Source organism: Gavia stellata, unplaced genomic scaffold (assembly GCF_030936135.1).
Source record: "Gavia stellata isolate bGavSte3 unplaced genomic scaffold, bGavSte3.hap2 HAP2_SCAFFOLD_61, whole genome shotgun sequence".
NCBI classification, from domain to species: domain Eukaryota; kingdom Metazoa; phylum Chordata; class Aves; order Gaviiformes; family Gaviidae; genus Gavia; species Gavia stellata.
The window spans coordinates 402,478-419,791 of NW_026776479.1; the positions used below are offsets into that span (position 1 = coordinate 402,478).

Genomic DNA, 17,314 nt, shown 5'->3' on the forward strand with positions numbered 1-17,314 from the left:
GTCTGTAAATGCTATAAAAAGGTCTTTAACAGCAAAATTTTTAACGTTTCATGGAAACTCTCTAATTTTTAATATTTCAAAAGGGTCAGTTTTTAAGTGAGTTTTTCCAGCAATAACTTTTAAGCTTATCAGCAACTGAATGTACCTTTTGAGATGTAGCCTATGGTGTGATATAGTTAAAACATTTTTTGCATGTTCTTTGACTCTACTCTTTTCTAGTTGGAAAAAAGACATAGAGCTACAGCACAGAATCTTTGGTTTAGAAGGGCTCTGTAAAACTGAAATTCTATAGGCTATGATATTTTCCAGTTGTATGTCTCAGTTTCCCCATGTTTTTGTCTGAGTAGGTTTAATAAAAAACCAAAGAGAGGAATACAGTATCTACAGGAGCAGGGAATGCTTGGCACTACAGCAGAGGACATTGCACAATTTTTGCACCAAGAAGAGCGCCTCTGTTCTGTAAGACTACATGTATTATAAGATAATTAATACTCTTGCCTCTATCATCTTCTCCCCTGTCTTCTGATGTCTGTGTGCACGCTCTCTTTAATTCATATTTCATTAATAGATAACTGAAAGTGCAAGGGTTCTAATGAAGGTACTTAATACCAATGCTACTTTTCATTTACTTGCTGTCCCAGGCTTTTTAGTAAAGTAGCTGTGTTTACAATAAAGTGCTGAAGGGATTTTCCCGTAAGTGGGAACATGCGTTTTATTTGCATTAACAGTATCTTGCCAGCAAAGGAATATCATGTTACTGCAGTGGCAAAGCATTCTCCACTACATGTGAAATTGGGCACAATTCAGCTTTCTTTGGCTCTACAGTAATGCAGATCTCGCTTTGGGGAGTGAGGGAAGCAAGAATATGCAGACTAAAGGCATTTTCTAATGAGACTGGTTTCTTATCCTTCTAATGGTTGCTCTGCCTGCTCAGTGAAGTATATCAGTCTTACAAAAGTGACAGCTGTGCAATTCTTGTACTATAAACTGTCTTGCAAATCTGGCAGTTGGATTACACAGTAATAACTGTCTCTTGTGTTTTTAGACTCAAGTAGGGGAATTTCTTGGGGGAAAGCAACAAGTTTAACAAGGAAGTGATGTATGCCTATGTAGACCAGCTTGATTTCTGTGGAAAAGACTTTGTCTCTGCTCTACGTATATTCCTGGAAGGTTTTCGTCTGCCAGGTGAAGCCCAGAAGATTGATAGATTAATGGAGAAGTTTGCTGCTAGATATATTGAATGCAACCAACGGTAATTCAAAACCTTGTATTGGATAAGTGCTTGAAGAATGGCAGTGTAGTTTGTGGCCCTTAGGGACAAGGTGCAACTCACACTCATATCAGGTCAGGAACTTCTACAGGCTTGTGTGAGAAGCAGATCTCGTTGCTAATATTGGTGCTGAACCTCTTCAGCAGCTAGGCAAAATGGAAACTTTGGATGAAAAGTATACTGATGCTGACATTTCATTAAATCCCAAATACTTGCTAGAAGGAATTATTGGAAGAGGGAAGCCCCTAATGTATGTTAAATTGTCTCTGTATTAGCTGTTCTGTTTTTAAACAAATGTAGATCAGTCAAGTGTAAACAACAGTAATAAGCAGTAGCAATTGCTAAAATTAAACATACATGGCATAAATAGCTAATAAGATGTTACATGTGTTTTTGCTTGCCCATTAGATGTTGAACAAAACATGTATATGTTAGTTGACATCAAGCAGGCAGTGTTGCTATTGTTTCTAATGCAATTAACTAGCAGTGAAGTTTAGCTAGGTGTTAAGGCTTAATTCATTCCCATTCCTTAGTCCTGTTGGTGCATCACTGGGTTGGTTTTGTATAATTCTTCATGAAACCCTGGGAGTAAAAAATAAGGTGTTCTTTAGCTTTTGTAGGATTACCCAAAGAAGGATAACGTATAATTTTTTGGGAATGTACTTGAAAGTTCTGGTCATTGCTAGTTTTCAACATTGAGAAGAAGATGCTTTTATACTCTTTCCCTTTTTCTTTGCATTTTAAAACACTTGGGGCTTCATGCGCTTCTAAATAATTTCAGGCTCTGTTAGCTCTTTAGTTGAATGCATAGCCCTTCTGGGTATTTTTCTTGCATGTAGAAATAGAGCTAACGGATTGAGGAATTAGGGCTCTAAAAGCCTGTTTTGTTTTTTTTTCCTCCCTTAGGCAAACACTATTTGCTAGTGCTGACACCGCCTATGTTTTGGCGTACTCTTATTATAATGCTGACTACAGACTTGCACAGTCCACAGGTATAAATTAAAAACCCAAACTTGTAGAAGTTCAAAGTTCCCTGGAACTTGCATTCAAAATCTGATACCCAACTTCCATTCTTTTTTACAGGTAAAGAATAAAATGACAAAGGAGCAATACATTAAAATGAATCGAGGAATCAATGACAGTAAAGACCTGCCAGTAGAGTATTTATCCACAATCTATGAAGAAATAGAAGGAAAGAAAATTGCAATGAAGGAGACAAAAGAATATGCAATTGCAACCAAGTGTAGTAAACCAAGTAAGAAGGAACTAGAAACTGGAAAGACCACAGTGCTCTTGAACTATTGCAGTAACTTTCAGGATGGAATAGTGGAGTTCAGATCCCTTTTTGAAAACATCTTTGTGCAATTCATGAATTACATTTAGAATCGCTAATATAGATATTTGGAATGAAACTGGCTCAGTTATTACTTAATACTGATACTTCTGTGATGGAAACATAGCTGTGTAAGTGCATCTGGCACCATTGCAGAGCAGCACTGGAAACTAGATTTTGGATTTTTTGAAACAGAAGTGTGGGGGGAAAATAGTAGAATAACTGAAGGTGGCACTTACTTTTCAAGTTAAATTCTTGGGTTTATGTGCTAAACAACAGGTGGGTTTTTGTTTTGGGTTGGTTTATGTTTTGTCACCCTATCAAGTAGCATGCCATAGTTCAGAGGCTGGTAAATGCCACAGTCCTTGTGATAATGTTTGAAAAAGAGAGAGATCAGAGAGTTTGTCATGATCTATAGTCACCTATCCTCATTTAGACCAAATGAGGACTTCTGTGTGTAGTGCACACTAGAAACCAGTATCCCCAGCTGTACTCTGCTTTTACTCAGAATAGCTGGTATTAATTTGAATTAAATTAGTGAATTCTCAATCTTCAGCACAGTGGGGGTGTTTTCAGCGTTTTCCGTGCTATTTGCAAGTTTCCTAGATCAAAATAGGAACAAAATTGATTTGCCTGAAAATTGAAGTTGCAACCTTTAGTATAAGGATAAAGAAACAGTAAGTTATTAATTTATCAAGTTGGTGAGGGCTAGTTTTGTTTTGAGGATGTCAGCCTGAGAACATGAAGGATTTTCCATCCATTTTTACAGGCAAAGTGACTTAATAGAGTATGCTGCTTTGACTTCCAGTGAATAGGTCATAACATGTGGCATAAGTAAAGGGCTAAATTAGTTATTTTGTATAGAATAAAGTCTTAAGTTGGGGTGTGGGTCTTAGTGCTGGAGTTCCTTGCTTGCAACCTATGATAGCCTCCTGAATTCTAATGTTCTGGAAGATTTTTATCTTTAGATTTCATTTGCAGTACCTTTATTTAATATTTTGTGATGCTCAACGCGAAGATGTGGAATATGTTCCTATAAAAAAGAAAACAATGCAACTGTGTGGTGTTCCCCTTAGGTGTAGCTAATGAGAAGCAGCGGAGGTTGTTGTACAACTTGGAGATGGAACAAATGGCTAAAACAGCTAAAGCCCTCATGGAGGCCGTAAGCCACGCAAAGGCTCCTTTTACTAGTGCCACTCACCTGGATCATGTCAGACCCATGTTCAAAGTAAGTGTGAAGTTCTCTTTGTCTCCTCATTGTTAAAAGTTTTAAGCATGGAAAAAGGGAAAATTACTCTGAAGAGTTAGGTAATGCAACAGGTGGACTCTTTGGATATATTTGGTTTCAGTTACCTAGTGTTTTGGGCTAAAATCGTAACAGACTTCTGAACTTAGTTTCTTCCTTTCTTTAGCTTGTATGGACTCCATTGCTGGCAGCTTACAGTGTTGGCTTGCAGAACGGTGATGACACAGAAGTTGCATCCCTTTGTTTGGAAGGAATACGATGTGCAATTAGAATAGCCTGTATCTTTGGAATGCAGGTTTGTATAAGACGTAGCATGGGGCTTGCTAAGGGCAGTGTAGGCTCTGGGAGGGAGGTGAAGAATTACAGACTACTTAGAAAATGAAGCATCTCATCTACTTTCTTGAAATGGTAAAATAAAATATTGCCATCTTGTCTTTAGTTCAGTTTAACATCTTGATATTGTCAAGCTTTTCTTCAATTCTGGTTTCCTTTTATTGCTGAGTCTTCTAATAAGAGTGTTTCCTAACATGCCTCCTACTCTCCTTCAGCTGGAAAGTGCTCTAATAGTGCCAACTATACATGGAAGGAAAATAGTGTAGGCATGCTGGGCAAGTAGCTTTCTCTAGCTCTTCAGGGACTTCATTACGATGCTTGTTTCTCTGTCTTGTAGCTTGAACGAGATGCTTATGTACAGGCCCTTGCTCGTTTTTCCTTGTTGACTGCCAGTTCCAGTATTACAGAAATGAAACAGAAGAACATAGATACCATTAAGACACTTATTACAGTTGCTCACACAGATGGCAACTATCTTGGGAACTCTTGGCATGAGGTAAAAACTTGATTCGTTTAAATAGTGCAACTGCATTATCCTCTGAAAACTTGCAGGATTTTGTTCTTCTGCTACTTTCAGTCTTTAGTAACTGCATTTAGCTTCTAGCATGTGTCAGAACCCTGTTTAAAATGTGGATGCAAGTGGAGATTTTTATGTCTGTGTGTATGTATGTATGTATATATATAAAATAATGCACTGCATTTTTTGGCAGACCCTATAGACACTGTGTAACCAGTATTGTAATTTTTGTAGGTGCTTTTGATACGGAATTAAAAACATATTGAAATCTCATTTGACTTCAGAGAATTCTGCACAGAAACTGTTGCGTTCTTGTTCATGTAAACAAAAATATTCTAGCTCACAGGGCCAGACTTGTCTGTGCAGTGTTTGGCAACATTTATACCACGATCACATGAAAAATTAGGGCTAAAATAAGTTGGTGGGCGATAGTTAAGCGTAGGCTGTCAGGATCATGGGTATTTTCTGAAAGCATATTTTCCAGGAGTTCTTTAATCAGATCTAAATCTGTGGTGTTGCTAAAAGGGGCATTCCTGCTGCATTATGCTCTCTGGCAATAGTCTTTGGGTACATGATAATATGTGCCAAAAGGTACTCTAACTGACAAATTACTTGGACCTGGCTTACAGCATACCCTCACAAATGCTTGTGCCAGTCCAAGGGACGTTGCAGTGGGGGAGTAAGAAAGAAGAGATAGTCAATTTTGTGCTGATGGCAAGGCACAATTTTGGCATTTTCACTGTCTATGTTGGAACATTGTTACTCAAAGTGGTAGCTGCAATATTCCAGTCTTTTCATCTCTCTGGGACAATGAACTCTCTAAAAGATCTGCTCCAGTTGTTTGTAGTTTTGAAGGTTGATGCTGTGAGAAGTAATAAAAAGGTTCCCTCTAGTAGTTAGAGATCCAAGTTAGATTTTTGGGTACTGTTTATTTTTTCTCATGTTAGAATGATTCGTGGCAGCTGGTGATCTTGAATGAATCACTGAACTGTATTTCCAGTTGTATTAGTAATGTTTCAGCTACATCAAAACTGTTATTGTTGTCAAAGTTGTTTTAAAGGTTAGAGAACGTGGGAAGGTTATAAATATTAAATATATTTATATGTTAAGAATAAAAATGTAATGGTATCCAGTAACACAATGTTTAAACATCTTTTGGTTTTAGATCTTGAAATGTATTAGCCAGCTGGAACTAGCACAACTTATAGGAACTGGGGTGAAAACTCGGTATTTATCTGGCTCTGGGCGTGAAAGGGAAGGAAGCATTAAAGGCTATGCATCTGGAGGGGAGGAGTTTATGGGCCTGGGATTAGGTAAGATTAATAATCTTGGACTTCAGAGGTGCACATGTAAGTGAAGTATGATGGCTAAGAAAGCACAATGTTATAAATTATTAAAATATATTTACTTGATTCCAGGGGAAGCTGTATTGGATTAATGAAACTAAAAAAAATTGAATTGTATATTTCAAGATGTATTAGTAATTAACAAATATGTTCTAACTTACTAATTGGGTTAAGCTATTTAACAAAACTCCTCCAGATTTATTTGCTGGAACGTGTTGTTGTCAAAACTGTTTTACCGTACTTACTAAGTCATGGTTTTGTTACCAGTATTATTAGTTCTTTCTTTTTACACTTTGTTTTTAATAGTAAAAACATAAACATATATTAGTTCCTAAAGATAAATGGCTTCAATGATTGATAATTGGTTTTCCAATGGAATTTCTTATCTCTGCATGTTGGGCTTGCCGTTCCAGTTCCTATTGTTCCTGCATTATGTGCAAAAAAACCAAACCTTAGATTTTAAGCTGTAAATTAGAGGGACAAGACAAGTTGCCTTAATCTTTGGAAAACCATCAAGGAAACCTTCTAATTTGAACATGCTCTGGAGTTCATGCTATACATAATGATCATGTTGAATATAACTGAACTGTGCCCGGCATTAACTGTTTGTATCTGACTTAGAGTTAATATTTTAAAAAAATATTTTATCATTTCCAATTTTTATTAACAGCATTAAATCATCTTAACTTAATAAACATGATGGTCAAAACACAATGCCCTAAGGAAAAAAAAAAACATACTTGTTACTGGATGTTTAATTTTGTACCAGTCTGGCAAAGGCACCATCTGCTCCATGTAAATTACAAGCTAATTGGAAGCAGTAGTCACTTTTCTTTGCCTACTTGTATAAAGTTAAGGTTAATATAAAGCCACGATTTCATGATGCTAAATACTGGTTTTAAATGGCTTTTATTGCAGGTAACCTTGTTGGAAGCGGAGCTGATAAACGCCATATGGCAAGCATTCAAGAGTCTGTGGGAGAGACCAGTTCGCAGAGTGTAGTGGTAGCAGTAGACAGGTACTGAGAATATAATCTCTTTCTAGGGAAAATGTGACTTGAAGTTACTGACCATCCTCACTTTATTTGCAGACTCTGACAGGGACTTTTGTTCTTGAAGCCTATTTCTCTTGTGAGAAAGATGCTGATACTTAGATGCTTTCTCTGGACCCAATAAGTTTATCTCTTTAGGCATGTAATATTCACAAAAGAAAGACTGTCATTAAATAGCAGTATGACTAATGTAGTGTATTGTGAGAAGGGACACTGTGTGTATGCATGTGTTTTTCTGCCTTTTCTTTGGAGTAAGCCAGTGAAGACCAGAATTAGGTTGGTGTTACAGTATTTAGCTATTTTTGTTTTACAAATCTGTCTGATAATTGTCTTTTACTTATGTGTGTGTATTCCGTGTATTTGGGTCTCCTTTTTTTTCTCTTTTTTCTTTTGATTTAGCCTGAACAGGACAGGTATCCAAAATGAATAAATGCCCTTATTCTGTTAAATGATGCGATTTTCTTTTGGTCTTGTAAACTTCAGTATTTCAGCATTTCTTTAGTTGCTGTTCTTCAGCTCTTTATTCATTAGTCACTACATTCTTGTCCAAATCATTATCTTTCTCATCTGTCCTTCTAAAGTGTTGTCTAAAGAGATGCTTCTATCATAAACCATGTGTTGGAAGGGGAGTTCTTTATAATTATTGAAACTATTGGGCAAGTCTGTAGAATCATACATTCAGACTTGTATTTATTGTAACATAAATGTGTCTATTAACACGTCAAAGTCTAAAAGCTTTGGGAACATTCTCCACTTACCAGTGTTCTGTATGAACCACCATCTGGTGGTCTGAAGTCCTCTCAAAACTCTGAAAAACTGAAGGGGCAGAAGGGACAATGGTGCATCCATAGTCCTTCTGCTGTTTTGATGGCCACGACTTACAGTGTTCTTGAACTGTGTAAAGATCAAGCAGGTGGCTGGCATCCAGTAAAGTCCTGCAGCAAAGCTTTCTTAATGTCTCTTTATTCTCCCTGTGAAATTTAACACACTGTCACCCAAATGAGTGTTCCAGCACTACTTGCTCTGGATAACAACGTGAGCCTGTGCCTGTTTCCTGCAGTAGGGAAGGAGCATAGTAGACTGTGACTTGTAGCAGGGAAGAGAATGCTTAGACTGGGAGAAGCACATGAACTGCTGCCAAGGAGTAAGAATGAAACAGTTGCAGAGTTCATGGTGTGGGGACTGTAAAGTACCTCCAGGACATGTGTTGACATTTGCCTACAGCATGAAGATGTGATTGACTCTTGTGGATGCGCAGCTAAAACTGCAACTTACTTCTTTGTTCTGTAGGATATTTACAGGATCAACTAGGCTGGATGGAAATGCAATAGGTATGTACGCTGACCATTTGGTGGGTTACAGGAACTCTTGCAACGTAACATCCTGAACTTACAGTAGCGTGTTTTAATGTTCAGTTGACTTTGTCCGATGGCTGTGTGCTGTTTCCATGGATGAGCTGGCTTCCCCACACCATCCACGCATGTTCAGCCTGCAGAAGATAGTGGAGATATCGTATTACAACATGAATCGCATTAGGCTGCAGTGGTCAAGGATTTGGCACGTGATTGGAGATCACTTCAATAAGGTATTTTGTAAAATCAAGTTACAGAACATGCATGAATAGCAGGTGACTAAAGGAAAAACCTATTTAAAAATCTAAAGTATATAAATAGAAATGGAAATGTTTATGGGAATGATCTTTAATAACTTCATTATATAATTTTGTATTTGAAATTTTTCTTCATGCCATTGTCTTATCTTTCTGATCAAATGCTAAGTTAGTTTTCCTCTAAAATATATACAGATGGTCCTGGAACAACAAAGTTATTTTCCTTATGAGACTGGACCATGTTTGGGTGGGGGTCTTTTAACCTAAGATTTTTATTATTTTTTTTATAGTGTCTAGCTGGCTATTATAGTTCTGCACTTGTTGCATACAAAATCCATGGGTTTGTTTGGTTGGATCAAATGACTGAGAAAGCCCTCTCTGCAAGTAACCCCCTATCTTCTAAATACCTGAAAACTAGAACATGCTAGCGATTTTTAAGGGACTGACATGAAACTTGAACCATGAATTTGTTACCAGCTAACGTATTACTTATATGAGTAAGGGTTTGAAAATATGCTTTTCTTCTAGGTTGGATGTAACCCTAATGAAGATGTTGCCATCTTTGCAGTAGACTCATTAAGGCAGCTGTCAATGAAATTTCTTGAAAAGGGAGAGTTAGCCAACTTTCGTTTCCAGAAAGACTTCCTAAGGCCTTTTGAGCATATTATGAAGAAAAACAGGTGTGATGCACTGAAATTTCTGTTAGCTTGCTTTAGTCCTACTTAAAGATGTTACTTGGTGTGGGTTAGATTGTCATGTACATGGAAGTGGCACAGTTACTTTATGCCAGTGTAAAATTGTGCCACTGGTGATTTTTTTTTTTTTTTTAAGATCTCCAACTATTCGGGACATGGTAATACGCTGTATTGCTCAGATGGTGAACTCTCAGGCTGGTAATATTCGTTCAGGCTGGAAGAATATCTTTGCAGTCTTTCATCAAGCAGCGTCAGAGCATGATGGGAATATTGTGGAGCTGGCCTTTCAAACTACAGCACACACAGTTAGTAAGTAATGCTCAACAGATGTGAGTACCCAAATTATCTTAGCTGCTGTGATTGTCTTGAAAAGGCCCATCTGAATAAGACTTTTGTATTTCCAGGTAAATAAACACAAGATCTTGCAGCCAGACTGTTTAAACTCTGCAGCTAGGTCTTACCGTTAAGTCTCCTGATTGCTATGGACAGGAAAAACTAGATATAGATATCCTGCTGTAGAAATCCTCAAGTTTGGAATAGATTCAATAAGTTTGTACGTTGCTCCATCTGTCACAATAAGTTGTTTTGGATTAAGGAACACATTTTACAAACTTCCATGCTGATTCAGTATCGTATAGTGAGGATCATAAGGCTTGTGATACTGATATGTGACTGCTTGTAGAGTTTAGTTCATACAGCCTGCCTGCTCTAAAAGTATATTTGAACAACATACTGCTGGCACTTTCAAAGGAAGACAACCAACTCAAATAGTCTTGAAATGGACCTTCAATATTCTTAAATGTCCTGAAACTGCACTCTTTCCATTAAGTAGCATGGGGGAAGCAAAACTATGGACAGTTTTAACAAATGCAAATAGTAACAAAACTTTTTTTGCTAACTTGAATGGCATAGGTCTTGGGAGTTGTAGTTTGTTCAAAAGCTTGTACGTGTTGGATTTGTTTTGTATTTAGTCTGTCCCTTCAGTCTGAAATCTAACTGCTTTTTCCTCTCTTGCTACAGAATATGTATAATTACAGGCTTAAGATAATTTAGGTAAATTTAGGTAACTTCATATGCAGCAGGGAAGGTAACACTAAGCTCTACTTCTGTTATTTCTCAAAATATTTTAAGAGCTTTGGCTTGCATATGCTGTGGGAGAAAACGGAACCATATAAGAAGCCATGAAATAATCCTAGGTTATAAAATTGGTAATTATCCAACCTGAGAAAATGTGATGCTGACAAATTTGGGTGATGGGGTGGGATGGGGAAGAATGCAAGGGAAGATGGAGAACCAGAAGATCTGGTCCTTTCATGTTTTTCCATTTGGTAGTGGTATACCATGGCTGACATTGTAGATCAATGCTAGTTTATCTATGGATTTCAATATCAGTAAATTTTAAGAGGTGTATTTGTTTGCTCTTCACAGCAAATATTTTCCAGCAGCATTTTCCAGCAGCAATTGACTCATTTCAGGATGCAGTAAAATGTCTTTCTGAGTTTGCCTGTAATGTTGCATTTCCGGACACCAGCATGGAAGCTATTAGACTTATTCGGTATTGTGCAAAATATGTTTCAGAGAGACCACAGGTATTTTCTTTTAATTTTTACCCTTGTGTATTCTTCTACTATCTTCTACTGTTAAACTGAGACTAATCTTGTAACTAAGAAAGAGCTTTCAGACTCAAACTTCAGTCTCCCAGCAGCAAGTGTTTGTATGAAAAGCTTATTCAGAATTAGGAGTCCTTTTGGTATTATGTAAGCAGTAAACTAGGACTAATTAAAAAATTTTAAGTCTCATCAGTCCAAATTGGAAATAATGGCATGAAATAGCCCGTCTCTTTTTATAGTGTTAGGATGACCTGGAAAACAATACTTCTGTCACCCTAATTATATCTAGTTAAATTGGTTACAAACATGCGTATTTCTTTACATCAGTCTATTGTGTGAATACTTAATGTAATAATCACTTTGGTGAAAAGAGCCTGGAGTTAGATTGCAGCTGCATGTTACCACTGCAAGATGTGCACGCTGTATCCAGTACACCGGGAAAGTGTAGAACTGGTTTATACCCAACTTAGATTTCCTTATTACCTATATTTATATAATTGTTGCCTGTCACTGTTAAACTTGCTTCCTAAAGTCCAAACCTCTGCAACTTGTAAAGCTGTTAGCAGGACTTAAGTAAAACGGATTTAAGTATTTATTTTCCATATTTTTTTCCAGTCTTTTCACAAACAGATGTCTCAGGTTTATAATTATATTTTACAGGATTTGAGTGTTATGGTAGAAACTAAGCTAACTTTTCAAGTCTGCCTGTGCCACTAGTAGTATCTAAATCTGTCAGAATTAAAGATTTTTGAGATATTCTTTTTTTTTAATGTTTTTTCTTCCTGCCCATCTCCAAGGTATTAAGAGAATACACGAGTGATGACATGAATGTTGCTCCTGGGGACAGAGTATGGGTCAGAGGATGGTTTCCCATTTTATTTGAACTTTCTTGTATCATCAATCGTTGCAAATTAGATGTTCGAACGAGGTAACAAATCTTTTCTTTATTCAGTTAGTGAAGAGATCACAGATATGCATTTTAACATCTCTTCCTTTATTTGTTTGGGCTTGTTTATAGAGGCTTAACAGTGATGTTTGAAATAATGAAGAGTTACGGCCATACCTTTGAAAAGCACTGGTGGCAAGATCTGTTCAGAATTGTGTTTCGAATTTTTGATAATATGAAACTCCCTGAACAACAAACAGAGGTAAAAACAAAAATCAAGCAAACATTAGAGTTATTTTTTAAGAACTTAAACAATCAAGGCAGCAGTTTGTATTGTTTGTCTTGTCAGTGTATTTCCACCCCATACTGCCCCAAATATAAGGGTACGTTGTTGTATTCTGTGGTATGTATGAAATCTGTCATAGTATCCAGTGACCTATCTGTCTGTTCCGTCTGAATATTTTCAAGGAGAATATTCACACTTCATTGTGAAAATGTATAGTTTTCTGAACAGTATTCATGTGGCCAACTAAATGCTTCTGACATCTGCAGTAGTGAGGCTTTTTAGTTTTATCTAAATTCTATTCCTCTCAGAGGCCACGTCCTTTGTTGACTAGCCATGCATAAGCCAAATGCTATCATCATAGAACCCCCCACATAAAACCAAAGACTTTTCATTTTTTTCTCATAGAAATCCGAATGGATGACCACTACATGCAACCATGCACTTTATGCAATCTGTGATGTATTTACGCAATTTTATGAAGCTTTAAATGAGATCCTTCTTCCTGACATACTTGCACAGTTACACTGGTGTGTAAAACAAGGTAGCTTATTTACTTGTATCTTTTGATTAATGTATTTTTTAAATGCTCATTACTTAAGAAGGAAAGCTAACTGAGTTTTGGAAGAATAAAAAGTACCATTAGGACAGTATGTTATGTAATAGATGGATGCAGTATCTTAAATATTCGAGCATCATTCTATTTTATCAGTTAGGCAGCTCTTCTGTTAATGTGTTTATAATGTGTTTATTGTGCTATTGTGACAGAGCAAAAGCTTTTAAAGAGTTGTGTTAATCTTCTGCCAACAACCTTTCTCCATTTGGCTGCATGGATAAAATACCTCATTTATTTACACACAGACACAAATATAAAAAAAAATCATATACACACACACACACACATATATATCTCTCTCTGCATTCTGATTTTTGTCTCTCTCCCTGCTCCCCACCCCCCCCAGTACTTTCAGATACAACTTTCTAAAGAATGTGTTCTCAGGCATAAGAGTTGGAGACCAAAAGAAATCGTGCATATTGTTAGCATGGAATGTGGGGGGACTGCCTTGCAAGAACTAAGTTTCTAACTGGTGCTTTTCCTTCCTTTGTTTCACTGTATGCTTCCTTTCTGCTTCTCTCCTGTCCTTTGTCTTCCCTGTTTCGATTTCAATCTCGTTAAGTCTATTTTTAAACACTTTTTTGTTCAGCAGGTTCCTAAGCTTGATATTGTAATATACTTTAAGTAGGCTTTGAGCTAAGATACCATGCATTTCACAATATTGGTAAAAACGTTCAATGGAGCAGTAATACAGAATGCTTAATTTTTCATTGATATTGTACAAGTTGATAAATATGAAACGTTTCTTTCATAGATAATGAGCAGCTGGCTCGATCAGGTACAAACTGCTTAGAAAACCTGGTAATACTAAACGGACAGAAATTCAGCCCTGAAGTCTGGGGCCAGACACGCAATTGCATGCTAGAAATCTTCAAAACTACTATTCCTCATGTGTAAGTTCATAAATTTAATTCTCATAGTAACACCTGATACCAGAGCAACAATATTTACCATTTGTTTGTTTACTTTGTGAAGCTTGCTGACATGGAGGCCTGCAGGAATGGAGGAAGATTCAGCTGAAAAACACTTGGTAAGAGTTAATTCAGTGCAGCAAACTAACTTGAAGGGTTGTGTGTTAGGTCAGCTTTCGGAATATTTTATTGTAGTAAGTACACTCGACCAACAAATAGTGGAATTGACATTAGCTTGTATTTGGTGTCATTGTAAAATAAGATATAAAGAATGGACGCGGGATACCTTTGAATCTAAGATTAGTGAAGTCATCTGAAAACTGATAGCTGGTTGGTAGTTAGTATTTTGGATTACTAGAATTGTTCTGCCTTCTTTTCTAGGATTTAGACCTAGATCACCAGTCTTTAAGCAGCATGGATAAAAATGCTTCAGAAAGAGGACAAAGTCAGTTTTCAAATCCAACAGATGAGAGCTGGAAAGGTGTTCCTTATACAAGTAAGGAAAACATGCAAGTTTATTAAATGAACTTTTACAGCCTCTCTTAGTCCACTTCTGCAGTCCTGCAGAGAAAGTTTTTTTGGCACTTAAACTTGGAGTACATCTTTACAACCTGTCTTTATGCCATGCAGAGAAATTTTCTCTTTATAAGATAATTCACAGCATCACTAAATATCAAAATGCTAGTGGTCATGTAGTGTTTTGCTAGCCTGTTGTAAATGAATTGTCCTAAGTTGTTTCTGAAACTTGTGTTACTCCATCTCATCAGACCAGAAACTATTTGCTGGGCTCCTTATAAAATGTGTGGTACAGCTGGAATTGATACAGACCATTGATAATATAGTGTTCTATCCAGCAACAAGCAAGAAGGAAGATGCTGAGCACATGGCTGCAGCTCAGGTACCATCAGACTTATTTATAACCTTGTTGTGGCAGTAAAGTATAAAGACTAGTGAATGCTCTCACATGCATTTACAAAATAGAGTGTATATAGTCTCTTCCTTTTTCTAACTCTCAGCACTACCCTGAATGTGTGTGTTATTACTCTTAAGCTGTGATTATTTTTTTTAATTCTTTCATTATTTTTATTATCAATATAATATATTATCATTGGTTTTATAATGAATACATACTCATCAAGAATGTTTTTTCTTTGTTTGTTTCGGGGAGAGCATTCTGTCCTGTTTAGCCTGAGTGTCTTCATTTAGCCACAGTTGAGGCTTTGCTCAGCCTCTGGTGTTTACACAGGAGGAGATGCAGAAGTTGAACTTTAGCAAGGTTAATGGTCAAGATTTAACTCATTACCCGCCTCAGAGAGGTCCTTGTCCCTGAAAATCCTGATTCTAGGGAATAGTGCAAGATAGCTCTTGCTTAGCTATGTTAATAAAGCCGTAGGCTAGAAGTTTGGGCTAGTGTATTCAGGTAGTGTTTGGGGGATAGTGTAGTTAAATTCGTAGTGAAATTAGCTAAAAATATGGACCAATTTTAATGAAACTTGACATTAGCCGAAAATGAGGAGTTTCTACACTATGCAACATTTAAACTTGCAGTATTTTTGTGGTTCATTTTGATGTTTTTCCAGAATTCAGCAGACCTATTCAGCTCCTAGGAGAGAGGAAATGTTCTATATTGTATTGCTATGACTTTTTTTATGCATTGATAAGGGAGGTTCTTCCCTTGTTCTTGATTATTTTTTTTTCTTATTGATAACTAGGAGAGATCATAACTTCTCTCTTTTAAATTATCCTACTGAAAAGACTGCAACTCTGATATTTGACAGGACCATTCTACTGTGTTGTACTGCACTAATATTTCACTTGCACCTAGAAATGGAATCTAGAGTTAGTGGTATATGGTCTGTGAAGTTTCAAAGTTTCTTAAGCATATCTAAAAAGAGTATGTTACCGACACTCTCCCTCTCTCTCCTCCTTTAGCGAGATGCATTGGATGCAGATATCCACATTGACACAGAAGACCAAGGAATGTATAAATATATGTCTTCACATCACCTCTTTAAGTTACTAGATTGTCTGCAAGAGTCTCATTCATTTTCAAAAGCCTTTAATTCAAATTATGAACAGCGAACTGTGTTATGGAGAGCAGGTGAGGCTTTTATTTTTAGTTTGGTAAAAATAGTGAGCTCTGTTTATAGCTTTAGCTATTGAGATACAAAAGTATACCATTGCAATAATCTCTACAGTTAATCTGACAGTGTTGCATGCTTTTATTACTTGTCTCCTTCCTGATGACTTGAATAATTCTCTTTGCTAAAATATCTGCTTTTTTGATTAAAGTAGAGCTACACAGTTGGTACTACTGTAGTTAAATATCTTTATGAATAGATTAGGTCTCAATCAAAATCAAGGAGGAGGAAATACTATCTGGACAAGAAATCATTGCTGTTCACTAGTGGAGGTATTGTTGATAAACTTTACCTCTTGGCTAGTAACCTCAAACGTGAATGTTCCCTTTCTCCCTATGTGTAACTTATTTCTAGGGTTCAAGGGTAAATCAAAACCCAATCTCTTAAAACAAGAGACCAGTAGCTTGGCTTGTTGCTTGAGAATACTCTTTCGAATGTATGTGGATGAAAACCGCCGAGACTCCTGGGATGCTATACAACAACGACTGCTTAGGTAAGAGTATCAGCTTGGTTCTGGTATGTTCTGTTTTCAGACAGTATGGTACATCCCTGGATACAAATGTTCTGTTTTAAGTTGCTGAGCAAAGCACGCAAATTATATGAAGATACACATATATATACATACCACTCTTTATTAAAAGTTAATTTAGCAACAAGGAAGCATGTTAAAAGTTAATTTAGCAACAAGGAAGCAATCTACTTGGAATAAATGAAGCACCTTCTTGCCTGACATAATCTTTTCTTTACAAAAGTGGTGGCGCATGAATACTTTTCATATCTGAGTACATAATGATATTCAGAGGTACAATAGGATCTAAACAAAGCGCAGTATAAGCTGCTGTATACCTGGAACTTAAATAAACAGAGATAATCATGCTAAATAAATACAAAAAGGTATTGTGTTCCCCTTATTTGAAAAGTGAGTTGTTGGTACATAAAAGTTCAGAGTATTGATCTCTAATTAAATGTAAATAACTCTTAAACTTGCTGTTGGCACTAATGCAGTGGATTTCAGTAGCATTCTGATTTATCAGCATCTATAGACATACTAATCTTTTTAGTGTATAAGAGAGGAGGTTCTATTCCTTCTTTAATTAAAATAGCGTCCCCAAAAGAGCCCTAGTAAGTAGTACAGTTTGTACCATGTGTTGACAGTGTACAGCAAGGACCAAAAATTTATTAATACAATTGTAATCCCTCTTCAATCCGTGGTGCTGAGCTCTGCAGATCTTTATTAAAGCTGTCTAGATTTGGAGGGAGAACTCTTTCATGTTGCTGTTGCCTAAACTGTCCCAATATAAGGATCAGGAAATTATGTTTGCAGGTTGAAGGTGACAACGCTTGAATTACAGAATGCTTATGAGGAAAATTAGACTCTTCCCCTTCTGACTCCATGGTTCTTTGTTGACAACATGAAAACTATTTCAGTTCAGTTATCTGTAATAACTACTACTGTAACAGAAAAAT

At 36.7% G+C, this 17,314-nt stretch overlaps 1 pseudogene; it reads left to right on the forward strand.

Moving 5' to 3' along the window:
- LOC132321011 (brefeldin A-inhibited guanine nucleotide-exchange protein 2-like) overlaps positions 1–17,314 on the forward strand; it is a 36,863-nt pseudogene that overhangs the window by 16,721 nt on the left and 2,828 nt on the right.